The sequence below is a fragment of the Diceros bicornis genome (genome assembly GCF_020826845.1).
Source record: "Diceros bicornis minor isolate mBicDic1 chromosome 30 unlocalized genomic scaffold, mDicBic1.mat.cur SUPER_30_unloc_1, whole genome shotgun sequence".
Lineage (NCBI taxonomy): Eukaryota > Metazoa > Chordata > Mammalia > Perissodactyla > Rhinocerotidae > Diceros > Diceros bicornis.
In genome coordinates, this window is record NW_026690899.1 from 6481783 (window position 1) to 6496850 (window position 15068).

Here is a 15068-nt window from a genome sequence, read left to right on the forward strand (position 1 = left end):
AGGCCATAGTATGCAGCTGTTTAATCAAACTGGATATTTAATCATGTCTTGCTGTGAAGGTATTCTGTAGATGTGGTTAACACGTACAATTAGTTGACCTCAAGAAAAAGAGATTACTGTCAATAATTTGGGTGGGCCTCATCAGCTGAGGGCCTTCAGAGCAAACACTGAGGTTTCCCAAAGAAGAAAATCTGCCTCGAGACTCCAGCATCTAGACATCTGCCTGAGTTTCTAGTCTGCAAGCCTGGTCTACAGATTTTGGACTTGCCAGCCCTCATGAGCACATGAGCCAATATATTAAAATCAGTCTCTCTCTCTCTCTACACATACATATACACACATCTGTGTGTGTGTGTGTGTGTATGTGTGCACATGCATATGTATCCTGTTGGTTATTTTCTGGAGAACTCTGACAAACACAATGCTGAAATGCCTTTGTCCTTCCTTTTTCCACTTTAGAATCACTGTTCTTTAAGGGCTTCAGAAACTCAGTGCCATAGGAAGTTTGCAGACGAAGTGTCTGTCCAATCCAGACCTCGTACTGCATGTTAGGCTCTGCCGGCACTGCCTGATAATTCTGAGAAAGCGTGGCTGACGCTTTCCTGCTGAAGATATGCAAATGACCCCAAAGGCCTCTTACCTGAAACCGGGCAAAATATGGAACAGAAAGCTCACCCTCGTGAGGCCGGCCGACAACATGGTCAGCACCCAGACTCCTGCAAGAGAAAAGTGATACACGAGGCCTCAGAAAATTAACCAGACACCGTATTTTCAGAATGTGGGCTTCCACGCCAGGAAGGTCTGTAGAGAATATGTCATATTTCCTTTAACACATTTCTTGAAGAAGTCAAGTTTTTTGCCTATTTATTGTTACCTTTCAGCACACACAATTGATATATGCTCTTTCCTGCACAATCCTCTCCCTTCATGCTAAATATTTTCACTCTACAGTCAGTAAAGAGAAGAGAACACGACGGAGAATGCAACCCAGAGGGAGCCACCACCCTCGGAATTATCATGAGTATGTGAATTTCTGTCGTCACCTGTTTGGAGTGGGCCCACCCCCCAGTTACACAGCAGCCAAGGCAGGGATGATGGGATCAAGAGGTCTAGACTAGTCATTCGACTGGCTTTCAGCAAGTATTTAATATGTGGGTTCTGGTTTGCCTCCAGAGAGGTTCTGTGTGTTTTTGTGAAGGAGAAAGATGGAGGAAGAGGGGAGGGAAGACGATTTCATGGTTTAAAAGCTGCTGCAAAAGCTAATATCCACTAGGTGCAGAAAAACCATATGACAAAATCCAACAAGCTTTCGTGATAGAAACACTCAAGAAACTAGAAACAGATGGGAATATCTTGAGCCTCGTCCAGGGCATCTGTGAACACTCCACAGCTCACCGACGTCATAGTCAGTGGGGAAAGACTGGAAATGCCACCCCTGAGGTCAAGAACAAGATGAGCATTGGCCACTCTTGCCAATTCTATGCTACATTTTACTGGAGGTTTTAGCCAGGTCAATTAGGCAAGAAAATGATATAAAGGTATCTAGATTGGAGGGGATGAAGTAAAACTATCTCAATTCTCAAATGATGTGACCATATATAGAGGAAATCACAGAGAATACATGGAAAAACTATTGGAACTAAGAAATGAGATTAACAAAGCTGCCGGATACAAGATTAATTTAAAAAATCCATTGTATAGGAATATAAATTGGTGCAGCCACTATGAGAAAGAATATGCAGATTCCTCAAAAAATTAAAAATAGAACTACCATATGATCCAGCAATTCCACTTATGAATATTTATCCAAAGGAAATAAAAACACTAACACAAAAAGATATCTGCACCCCACTGTTCATTGCAACATTTATTTACAATAGTGAAGACACGGTAAGCAACCTAGTGTCCTTTGATGGATGAACGGGTAAAGAAGATGTGGTGTAAGTATATATATATAACAGAATCTTATTCAGCCATAAAAAGGAAAGAAATCCTGCCACTTGCAACAACATAGACGGGCATTATGCTAAGTGAAATAAGTCAGACAGAGAAAGACAAATACCATATGATCTCACTTAAATGGCGAATCTAAAATTAAAAAAAAAAACAAAAACTGAGCTAACAGATACAGGGAACAGCTTGGTGGTCGCCAGAGGCAGGGGGTGGGGGTTGTGCAAATGAATGAAGGGGTCAAAAGGTATAAACTTCCACTTAGAAAATAAATGAGTCCTGGAAATATAACAAAAAACATGGTGACTATAGTTAGCAATATTGTATTGTACATCTGAGAGATGCTAAGAGAGCAGATTTTAAAAGTTCTGATAACAAGAAAAAAATCTGTAACTATGTGAGGTGATGGATGTTAACCAGACTTATTGTGTTGATCTTTGGTAATATATACACATATAGAATCATTATGTTATATGCCTGAAACTAATATAATATCATATGTCAAGTTTTAAAATATCAATTTTATTTCTATATACTAGCAAAGGAAAATCTGACAATAAAAGTAAGAAGATATGTTAATTTACAATAGCATCCAAAACAATGAAATAATTAGAAATAAATTTATCATAAGAAGTACAAGAGTTGTACAATGAAAGATACAAAACATTATTGGAAGCAATTAATGAAGACCAAAATAAATGGAAAGACATTTCATCTTCATGTATGCGAAGACTTGATACTATTAAGGTGGCAATACTCCACAAATAGAACTAGAGATTCAGTGGAATTCCAAGCAAACTCCCAGCTGCCTGTTTTTGCAGAAACTGACAAGCCAAGGCTAAAATTCATATGGAAATGCAAGGGAGCCACAAGAGCCAAAACAATCTTGAGAAAGAAGTTCAAAGATGGAGTATTCACACTTCCCAATTTCAAAAATTATTACAAAGCTACCATAATGAATACAGCGTGGTGCTGTCATAAAAAATAGACATACAGACCAACGGAATAGAATTGAGAGTCCAGAAATCAACCTACATATTTACAGTCAATTGATTTTTGATGAGTGAAAAGACAATTCAATGGGGAAAGAACAATGTTGTCCACAAATGGTATTGAAACAACTGGATTTTCACACGCAAAGAAGTTGGACTCCTTGCTTACAGTACTTACAAAAATGAACTCAAAATAGATCCAACAGCTAAATATGAGGCAAAACTATACAACTCTTACAAGAAAACACATGGGAATTGTCTTGACATGAGTACAGCCATGTTTGGCCGCTCCATTGACCTATAGCCACCAGCACACAAAGAAATACAAAGCTGCTTTCTGTGTGGTGGGAACTGGCCTTTTCCCGGGAACTGGCCTTTCTCCCATGGAGGGAGTTGCAAGTTGTAACAGTTCAAGGCTCTTGGAGCGTGGTAGCACGGGATGGACTGGCCATCTGTGCCGGGCTAAGATGATAACCAAAGAAAACAATGCACGTACACAACCACTGGGCTGGGACGTTAGCCAAGGGGCTCAGTGCACGTATGCCACTGATAACTGTTTTGGGCATGGGAACACTAGATGCTTGCTCTGTAAACTCTGTAACTGCTTATATAAACTGCTGGAAGCTGAGACCTGGTGAGAGTTCCACCTGTGGAAGGGACACCTTGCCCAGGACGTGTGATCCTTGCCCAGCCGCGTCGATTGACAGGGCTCTCCCGGCAGTGGGGCGTGGATGTTGTGAGTAACTGATTTGATATGAAGTAATTGATTTGATATGAAGTAATTGATTTGATATGAAGTAATTGATTTGATGTGTTCTCTTTTCGGTCAACCTGGTGTTTCTCTTTCCGGTTGATTTGTGTCATTTCTCTTCAGCCGATGTGGGTGTTTTCCCTTTCCAATCGAGCTGATGTTTTTTCCCTCTTAATATTTGACCTATTTGATCTGTTTGCAGACTGTCACCTTTACTATCCTCTATATAATAAAATATACCTTCAGTCCATTTGTTTGGAGTGGAAAGTGTCTTTTACATCTCCGATCGAATCCCCGAACCTCTCATAACAGGAATAAAACTTTTATTTTATTTATTTTTTTTTGTGAGGAGGACCAGCCCTGAGCTAACACCCAATGCCAATCCTCCTCTTTTTTGCTAAGGAAGACTGGCCCTGGGCTAACATCCATTATCTTCCTCTACTTTATGTGGGACGCCGCCACAGCATGGCTTAACAAGCGGTGCGTCGGTGCCCGCCCGGGATCCGAACCAGCGAACCCTGGGCTGCCGCAGCAGAGCACGGGCACTTAACCGCTTGCGCCACTGGGCCGGCCCTAGGAATATAACTTTTGACCTTGAGTTAGGTGATGATTTCTTAGATAGGACATCAAAAACACATGAATAAAAAATAAACAAATTGGACTTCATCAAAATTAAAAATTTGTGTGTATCAAAAGGCAGTATCAAGAAAGTGAGAAGACAGCCTGCTGAATGGGACACAATACCAGCTCACCATATATATAACAAGCTACTTGCAAATAGAAGATAGAGTGAATGCTTACAACTCAATAATAAAGAAACTAATAACCCAATTTAAAAATGGGGAAAGGAGCTGAGCAGATATTTCTCCAAAGAAGATATACAAATGGCCAATAAAGACATGAAAAACGTTCAACACCATTATCCAGGAAGAAAATGCAATCAAAACCACAATCAATAAGTATCATTTCCCATCCACTAGGATGGTTGTAAATTAAAAATATAGATATTAAGACGTCTTGTCAAGGATAGGTAGAAACTGGGATCCTCATACATTGTTGGCAGGAATAAAGATGGAAAATAGTCTAGCAATTCTTCAAAATTTAGAGAGTTTTCATATGACCCAGCAGTTCCACTCTAGGTGTGTACCCAACAGACATGAAAACATGAAAGCTTGTACGTGAATGTTCATAGCATCATTATTATAATAGCCAAAAGGTGGAGACAACTCCAATGTCCCTCAACCGATGAATGGATCAATAAAATACAGTATATCTATGCAACGGAAAATCATTTGGCACAAAACAGAAAGAATTACCGATACACTACAATCAAGGATGAACCTTGAAAACATGACATATTAAAGGAGCTATCACAAAAGAACACACATTGTACTATTCTGTGTATATAAGAGGTCCAAGATAGACAAATCGAGAGAGAGAAAAAGTAGAGGAGTGGTTGTCTAGGGCTGTGGCGATGGGGGAAGGGGGAGTGACTGCTAATGGGTCCAGGGTTTCATTCTGAGGTGATGAAAATGTTCCACTGTTGTGGTGATGGTTGCCCAACTCTGTGACTCTACTACAAGCCATTGATTTGTACACTTTAAATGGGTGGCTTACACGGCATGTGAGCGATATCTCAATACAGCTGTTTTACGAAAATACAGAGAAAGATAATTTGTTTCAACTTGGAGATGTGTCTTGGTCCCAGGAGCAGCCGGACTAGGCACTTGCTATAACACCAAGACCCAACCCATCCAAACGATATGGGTCACAACCCCACAAAACCCACCTTCACAAAGCCCACCCCCAGGGAAATGGGGAAAGACGTCCTCAGAAGGAATGGATGGAGGGGTTGGCCACTGGAGGAGGGGGTGCAGACTTGGTCCAGCCAGCAGCATGGGCACGAGCAGCCCTAACCCTAACCTTCACACTGATGAAATTTTACCTTGAATTTACGCCTTGATCTTCCCAAGGTGAAGCACGTGCAGCTTAGAGTGTCTCTCTTGGCAGGAGGGTAGCTGGCAGAGGACAGAGAGGAAATTTTATCTTTTGATTTTCAAAGCAGCTATTCCATGTGGGAAATACATCAAAGGGGAGAAAACATGAGTGTACACGGGGATATTTTCACTACAATTCAATTGGACCAAGACACTGAGGTTTGCTTAGACAACTTGCCCAGAATAGGGCTGGAGATGGGATTTTAAAAAATAGGACTTGGAATTAATGAGTAATATTGGGAGTGATTCACTGGGTACGATATTCAGGAACTCATCAAGTTGAACAGAAATCCTCCCAAAAGACCAATGAAAGTGCCCAAGGTCAACGATGAACTCTGGCAATAGGTAAGGAGCAGGACCTGCGCAGGGAGCATGTAAAGGAGAACTTTCCATGACACACAAGGTGTGAAGGAGTTTCACTGGAATCATGCATCTGCGAGCTGGGCCCCTCTCATTTTTATATTTACTAGCTTATGACTGTTAAGCGGTAACAACACCATTTGTGACCCCTCCTTCATGGCTTCAGGAACATTTGGTAGCTTAAGGCATCACTCTCAGAGCTGCAAGAACTTCTGGAAACCACTTACGACCTCCACACTAGCCCTATTTTACAGATGAGGAAACTGACGCCCAGGGAGGGTTCAAGGACACACTGGGAGTGTCTCTGACTTCTGGTCCAGGGCACTCTCTCATTGGGGAGCCACGAAGAACTCTCCTCTCTATGCCAGAAATGGGCTGATCCTTAAGACATTTTCAAAGAAAGCTGCCTTTTTTTAAATTTTTAAAAATTTTTCCCCCAAAGCCCCAGCAGATAGTTGTATGTCATAGCTGCACATCCCTCTAGTTGCTGTATGTGGGACGCGGCCTCAGCATGGTCCGAGAAGCGGTGCGTCGGGCCGCGCCCGGGATCCGAACCCGAGCCGCCAGTAGCAGAGCGCGCGCACTCAAGCTCTGAGCCACGGGGCCGGCCCTATAGGATCATTTTAGTTCTTTCCCTGACACAGAAACAAAACAGGCTACTGGACAAGAGAAAACTCTAGGGCAAGTTGCCATTTTTAGTTCATCCCCACAGAGATTGGAACAAATAGACTGGAGTCCTGACCCCTCAGTCCACATAGTCGACCCACAATAAATGTATCAGCTCATCATGAATGAACATCAATGAGCCGAAACACGTTTGTCTCCTCGGCCAAGTAGCATCAACCTTCGCGACAGATGTGCTCCTGCCACCAGGTCCCGTCTCTCCCACAGGTGCCCAGACAGCGGGCGGGCACAGTGGGTGGGACGGTGCTGCCTCTGGGGACTGGGACCAGCTCTCTCACCTGCAGGCTGGCGGGGTCAGGGCCCATCTCCCTCACCGAGGCGATGGAGGTCTCCAGCTGTCCCTGCACACACGAACAAGCAGGCCTCCGTGACAAAGGCCCGGGACACAGAGCAAAGGGTTCATCGTCCCCCCGCGTGCAGCCCGGAGGCAGAACCAAAGGCGGGTCTCTCTCGGGCTCGGAGGCCAGTCTCTCCAGGAGCCGCAGCCTCTTCTGAAACCTCTCCCTGGGCGCCGGCTGTACCAAGACGCGGGGCTGGGAGTTCTGGGGAGACAGGAGTCCCCACACGCTGTCCTCCACCCCACAGCGCCCACGACCCGGCCCCACACGGGATCCAGGGCCGCTTCCAACGCCCCACCCGATGTGGGGGTCACAGAGCAGTCAGCGGAGTGGGGGCCCTCGGGACCAGCCCTGTGGCAGCTGTTGGTGTTGTGCGTGCGCGCGGAGGAGCGGGGTCACGTGCATGTGCTGTGGGTGGGCCCCGAGCGCGCGCCCGGCTGGGGACGTGAGGCCCGGCTGCCCCGCGCGGGTCCACCCGCGACCGCCCATTGGAGGAAGGCCCGTGCGCCCCGAGCACGTCCCTACCGCCCCCACGCCGGGGAGAGCACGAGCCGCGTCCACACTGAGCTGGCTGATGCAGTTCCAAGAGCAGGCTCTCAGGCGACAGTTGGGAAACTGAGGCCAGGAGAGACAGGGACTGGCCCGGGCCCATGAGATGGGCAGAGTCTAGAGGGGAAGAAACAAAGGCTGCTCCTGTTTAGATCACACCTGCTTCTGTGTTTTGATTCACTCACCCATTCACTCATTGTTTCGTTTACTCTCTCATTCCTTCAATCACTCACTCAGTCATTCTCTCATTCATTCCTACACTCATTCATTCAGTCATTACTCATTCATTCACTCATTCGTTCATTCACTGGTTCATTTATTCAATCATTCAGCCAACATCCTCCAGTCCTTGCTGTGTACCAAGCACTGTGACTTCACCAGGGAGCACAACCTGATGTGGTCCCTGCTCACGTGGAGCTCACGTCCACTGTGTGACATAAAAGAGGGCAGTCCCTGGGGGTACCAGGGGTGATAAGCACCAGAAATCCACACCTGAAAATAGAGGCCAGTCATGCAGAGAAAAGTTCAGAGAAAACCCATGCTGGGCACTGCCGTCTTGCATGATCCTTGACCCCATGCCCCAGCAGAAGAGCTGGGGGCCACATTTCCCAACGGCTGAAGGTGAAGGTGGGTGCTAAGGGCAGCCAATGGCTCAGGGAGACCTGAGGATGATGCCCCGTGGGGGCTGAGGATCTCTGGGCACTGACTGGGGAGGCAGGTGGCGCAGGAGGGAAATGGGGCTCCTGGGCCAGGCTGCCAAAAGGCAGGGTGAGCGGGCACTCAGATCCACCACCTGGACTCCCGTGTGTGTCTTTGCCTCCGTGCCTCCCCCTGGTGAGAAAAGCTCAAACCCTCTACACCACCCTCGCTCCTCCCTGCCCCATCCAGAGTGGTGAGAGCTCCAGGAGAGGAGAGTGAGGGGCAGGGGGAGCCCTGACCACCCCTTTCCCTCCCCCACCAAGTAGAAAAATCTGCTCTGGCTCAACCTTTGGCATTGGTTCCCCTGGTTCCCAAGAAACATCTTTCTCCCTCAGACCTCAGTCCTGACCCAGGAGAGAGATGGACAGTGCCAACTCTGCACCTCCTTCCTCCATGGGGGTCTCCAAAGCCCCCAAGAGGTGTTACCCATGCCACTGCCCTCAGCCCAGGGCACTCATCCAAGATGGAGAGGTGTGCAGAACTAACTCCCAAAGATTCAGAGGGTCCAGAGCCCCCCAAGCACCAGCATTCTCCCCCTCCCACCAACCCCAGGCCACAGACCCCTGGAGGGAAGGGAGGGAGCCAGGTGACTCAGAGCTGCCCACTGTGACCTCCCCCCACCAGTCACCATGGCCTCAGAGACCAGTGTGGTGTCCAGAAGATGATGCACGCTCTGGTGGAGCCTGGCCCTTTTTGGTGACAGAGGAGGCTATGGAGGTCAGGAGAGAAGGCTCTGGGGAGATAGGAAGGGCCAGGCCCCCACCCCATGCCAAGGCACCAGTTGCCTGATCATTGAATATGAACCTGTTCACCCACCACCAACCCCTCCTGGCAGTATTTCCCAGGAATAGTTTTAGGAGTCTCACAGCTACCCTGGTCCACCTCTCTGAGCTTCTGGATCTGGAGGTGGGGACAACTAGGGCCCTTGCCGGCCCCGGCTAAGAGAGGGAACCTTGAGGAGCTCCCATATGATAACAGAGCACTCCAGCCCTGGGACTGAGAAATTTTTGATGCCACTCTCTGAGTGAACACTGGGCAGGGTTAGGAAGAAAATACCCCCAATATATGTGTGCCCACTGTAAGCCAGGGCAGGGAGCAGCCAGTCACTGCTGTCACATCCACTGAGAAATGGAGTTGGTGATTGGCTTAGTTAGAAGAGCCTGGGGGAGGATGATGGAGTCTCCCAGCAGTGGAAAGACATGAGCTTTGGCCTTTCAGGTTCCTGGATACCGTGTTGAGGGAGGGGCAGCAGCCCTCCATTCACAGAGACCTCCTGGGAGGGGAGAAACTAGGGTGGTGGACGGTGGTCGGCCCAGCAGAGGGCAGGCTTGGGAAGAGTGGCGGGGCTGTCCTGAGGGGAGTGGAGCCCTGCTGTAGGAGAGACCTTTCCCTACCTCTCAGAGCTCATCTGGCTCTTTTCTTTCTTTCATTTTCAAATTAGAGGCAGCAAAAGGACAAGCTTACCTGTCTCTCATCCCCTTTCCATACTTTCAGCTTTGATGTCCACCCCTCCTATGACGCCTGCTCTCTTGGGAAGGTAAAGGCAGGAGCTGGTGGCTGAGGCAGCTTCTGGCCTTGAGGCAGGCGGCACCAGGAGCGGCTGGATGGGAGGTAGGAGCCTGCGGCCCGTCCCCTGGCGTCTGTGGGCAGCCTGGTGGTGAGGGAGTTTGTGGCTCTTGCTTCAAGGAGGTGGGAGGCTGTGAGAGTCAGGAGTGCAAGGTGGACCTTGCCCTGGGGGCAGGACAGTGTTCTGTACACGGCAAACGTGTGTTCATACACACACATGTAAGTGTGAGCATGTGCTGTGTCATCCACAATAGGGTGTGTGCCAGCAACGTGTGCAGAGCCCAAATCCTAGCTGAGGGACTGGCTCATCCTGTATTTTGAGGCCTCAGTAGCATTCTTACCCAGAGGCCACATGTGGAGTTGATGGGGGTGTGGCAGGCCTTGCATGCAGGACTGCCCCAGCCCACTTGACTGTGTAAATCTGCTCTGTGGAGGGGGCAGAGGTGTCTCCAGCAGGGGCTCTGCTGTGCAGCGCGAGGCCTGGCAGTCCATGCAGCCCAAAGGGGCTAGACCTGCTGAGCCGGCACTTCAGAAGCATCCAGTCCTTGAGGACATTGTTCACAGGGAGAGGTTTTGGGTGCTGGTGCCCCCTCGCCTACTGGGGCTCGTCCCTGATGAGGGTCCAGCAAGTTGGACAGGGGGCGGAAAGGGGGGATGAAACATAGGCCAAATTCATGTCCCAAGTCACAGGCCAAGCCCAGTGAATTTCCCTGTTCCCTGCCTCAGTTTACCTATTCAGGAAATGTTCTAGAGTGCTGGGCAGGGTTGGCTCCAAAGCTGGGGTCAGGCGGTAACAAACAAAATTCCAAGCCAACCTCCTCCTCTATGCAAAGATCATTTCCATTACCCTGAGATGGGGTGAGTGGATGTTGGGGGTACAATGGTATTCTGGGGGGCCTTGCCCTGCCCAGGACCTCGTCTTCGGGGGTCTGGCCCACACCCGGCCTGCCCAAGGTCACCAGCAGTAGCAGTGGCACTTACATCTGTCCCAAGGTCTGGAGAGGGGAGAAGTGGGCAGCCTTACACCCTGGTGGGGACACTCACGATTTCTTTCTTTCTTGAAGAAACACGAGACCCTCAAGATTCATGTACTGTGTGATGGAGAGAAACAAATACCAACTGTTCCTCCAAAAATGCAATGTATTTTGTACTTTGTAAAGTATTAATTAAAACGGAGAAAAATATCATGTTGGCTGAGGGCGTCTGATTTTGTGCTGCTCCAGGGCCACATCTCATCTCTTTCCTTCTCCATTCCATGGTCGGGGAACATGGCCAGGGGCTGAGAGGAAGGCAGAACAACCTCCCCGTCCACACCCAGTGGCTGAGAGAGGACACATCCCCAGAGCGAGAGGGGCTTTATTAGTTACCTGATGCAGAGTAACGAGTTGCCCCAAATGCAATGGATTAAAATGATTGTTTACGTGTCACGGTTTCTGTGGGTTAGGAATTCGGGAGCAGTTTGAGCAGTCCACTCAGGGTCCCTCGGGAGGCTGCAATCATCTGAAGTCCTGGCTGGGAAGGGAGGATCTACTTCCCAGGTGGTTTATTCACAGGGCTGGCAAGTTGGGCTCAGCTGTTTGCAGGGAGCCTGTTCCTCTCCACATGGGTCTCCCCATGGGGCTGATTGAGTGTCCTCACAATACGGTGCCCGGATTCCCCCAGGGCAAGGGATTCAAGGGCCAGTGTAGGAACCAAAATGGTTTTTTGGCCCCGAGCCTCAGAAGTCACACGCCTCTGCCTCCACCATACTCTGTCACCATATAGCCCCGCTCTGATTTGACACAGGAGGAGAACACACAAGGGTGTGAAACCAAGAGGGCAAGGTCATTGGGGTCATCTTGGAGACCGGCTACTGTGCCCATCATTCCTCCCAAACCTCTGGCAGAGGCAGGCTTGGGGGTGAGGGGGCCTGCGGAGCAGAACAGGGCCTTGCTGGTGCATGGGGAGGATCCGGGGCTGGATTCCGGGCCACAAGGCCTCTGGCACAAGCCTGGAGCCCTGTTGTGGATGTCACACCACCAGGAAGGTCCTTGGTGCTAGAAGCGCAGGAGCTGATGTCTCCTGACAAGATACCCTAGGGGCACGAGGGAGGGCTTTGTGCCCAGCGTCCCTCCCACAGGGCTCTGGCATTTGCTTCCTGCCCTTTTGACAGGTAGGCATGGGGGATGCCCAGGCAGGACAGAGGTCTTGGACCTTGGACACCCTTCACTGCCCCTCTCTGACGTTTTCCATAGCGGGCCGGTGTGACCAAGGCAGTGCTGAAGACCTGAGCTTGCACTGAACCCCACCAACCTCCATTCCCACCTGTCTCACCCCTGCTCGCAGGAAAAGCTGACCTGGGGATTGAAGGGAGTGACAATGAGGATGAAGTTCACTCACTACCCTGAGCCCAAGAAAGTTCTGGATGCTGTGAATGCTTTCCCTTCTGGGGTCTTCAGACTACGCCCCCCTCATTCCTTCAGAGACCCCATTGGAGCTGGGACATCCACGGGGACTCTTGATTTCCCCTAAAATCTCAAAAGTTACAAAGACCTCCAGGGCCCGATCTCCCTTTCCCACCACTCACTCACAGTCACTGTCACTCGGGCGGTGCTGGACCTTGTGCCAGGTGCTGGGGACCCCGAGGAACAGGCTGTGGCCCCTGGACCTGCGTCTCTCTAGGAGGTGAGAAGACAGGGAAAGGAGCTATTCCAAGGAGTGCAAGGCCAGGCTAGACCACAAAGGTGTGCTGTGCCCAGGGGGAGGGAATGACCACTGTCCAGTAGTAGGGGGCAGACCAAGAAACCAGGACATTAGGGTTGAGCTTGGTAAGATGGGGACCCAGCAGAGGGAGGAGCAAAGGCGGAGAGGGCCAGAGGGAACCTTGGCTGGAACGCACGAGTGCGGCGGGTGAGGGAGGAGTTGATGCGGCAGGTAGGGGATGAGGCTGAAATGCAAGGTGGGTGCTCAGGTCCGCCAGGGGCCTCACCCTCCTATAGGCCATGGGGAGCCACTGAGGACTTCCACGCAGGGGACCCAACTTAGCATCTGAGTGGGAGTCTTCGTTATGAAGAGGGCTGATAGGAGCAGGAAAGGGGAACTGCCAGGGTCCTGGCCTCAGTTCTCAGGAGGAGGCCCCTGGCTGGTTCTAGAGTCGTCCCTGTGCAGAGTTGGGGTGGTGGGGGCAGCGGAGTATCAGGGGACCAGCAGATGTCCAGCCAGCCCTCAGAACCATGACTGTGCCCCTCGCCCAACCAGGGCATAATTCCTCCTGGAGCAGCTCTGGCTGCTTGTGGCAGGTTCTCACCACTGCTCACATTCAGACCCCCACGGGGGTTACCCATGCCAGGACTCCACCCCCAAGTGTCTGGTTCAGTTTCTCTTGGATAAAATATCGGTGTAAAACGTCCCCCACCCTCTCTCAAAAGGTAATGTAAAGAACTGGGCCACAGAACAGCAGCAACTGTGGTCACATGGCCCCCCGGGTTTATCATGTGATATTCCTCTGGGGGAGCAGGGGGCTCATGATGGTCAAAACGAGCTCTCCAAAGGGAATGTGCGGGATGAGATCGTGGGGGTGGTTGCACCACATAGACAATACGCTAAAACCACTTAATTGTACACTTTAAAATGGTCCTACGTCACGTGACTCACATGTCAATGTTTTAAAAATATCGATGTGGTAGAAAAAGCAACAGGAATGGATGCTGGGCGTGAAGGATGGCCAAGAAAGAATGTGAGTTATTCTGACACTCTTGAGGGTTAAAGGAAGTCCCTATCAACATGGTGGAGGCAGCACAGAGAAGGAGGATGAGGACGGATGCAAGAACCGGGAGCTCCCACCTCGCAAATGTTGGTGGGGGAGCATCTCATTTGAGCTGTTTTTCCAGGAGCTCTGGACCTGAGCTGATCCAGCGGGAAGCTGTGCAGCGTCAGCGAGACCCAGGCCCATCTCCCACCCTGATGAGCATGCGGCACCGGGAGGGTCCTGATGTCCAGGGAGAACCTCGGAGAAGCAGGCAGAGCCTCTGAGGAGCCTGTAGGTAATAGCCCGAGGTGTCTTCAGGGAAATCAATACTCGGTGTCTTGGACTCAGGGTCACTGAGCATGCCATGAATTACGTGGTAAAAGTGTCCAAACTTAAAAAATTAAATGAAGGCACCAGTGATCCCACTCCTTAGGTATACACTCGAGAACACTGAGAACACGTTCACACAGACACTTGTATGCGAATGATCCAAAAAATAAAATGCTGGGCCAAGTAAAACTCATACATGAAGTTCTCGCATTATTCATAATAGCCAAAATGTGGAACCAGCCAAATGTCCACCAAATGTTGAATACGGTACATCAAAACAATCAATCAGTAACCTCCCAGATGATTCTATCATACAGGCAAGGTTGAGAAGCTCAGGGGGAGGGGTTGAATCTGCCCAAAGGAATCCCCTCATGAACACGGCCTCCTTCGGCTGCTCTGGGGGCAGGCGGCCTCATCTTGATTTCCTAGTTTGAGGCCAGACTCATGAGAGGCAGCCAGCCCTGAGATGCGCCAGCTGGAATGAATGCATGCTTCTCACCACCGCATCCCCAGCACCTGGCAGCTCCTGGCGTACAGTCGGTCAGGAACAGGGACTTTATCAGGCCTTTGCTTCATCTTCAGTGGTCTCTCGCTGTAATGAAGGTGGATGACTGTACCTGAGGAACAGCTTCGGGTCACAAGCCTGAGCCTGTTCACTTTCCATCTCTGAGGGTAGATGCACACATGGCATTTTTCTGATGGGCACAGATTCCTGTTCTCTTCTCTGGCAATTCAGCTGGCACCACCCTACCAGAGCGACAGCAAGACCAAGTCTCTCTGCTCCTCATGGGCAGCTCCCCCACCAGCTACATCCCACCTGTTTGCCTCCCTAGCAAGACAATGGACTCCTGGTTTGAGAAGGTGACCACAATCTCTGGATTATTCCTTTTAAACTTGACTGCTCAGCATGCCCTCAGTGTGGCCCCTGAGAAAAGCACAGCGAGAGGGACTCCAAGCACTGTCTCCAGCTCAAGCTGAATCTAGGCTGCTCCGTGTGAAATATCAAGGTTTGTGTGGAAGAAAGGCTGGGTTTCTTGGTCGCCACAGCATGAGCGTCTGAGGGTAGCTGGGTAATGCACCCTGGGAGAGAGAAAGGCAAGTGTGGGATCCTTTGGGGAGGGGATA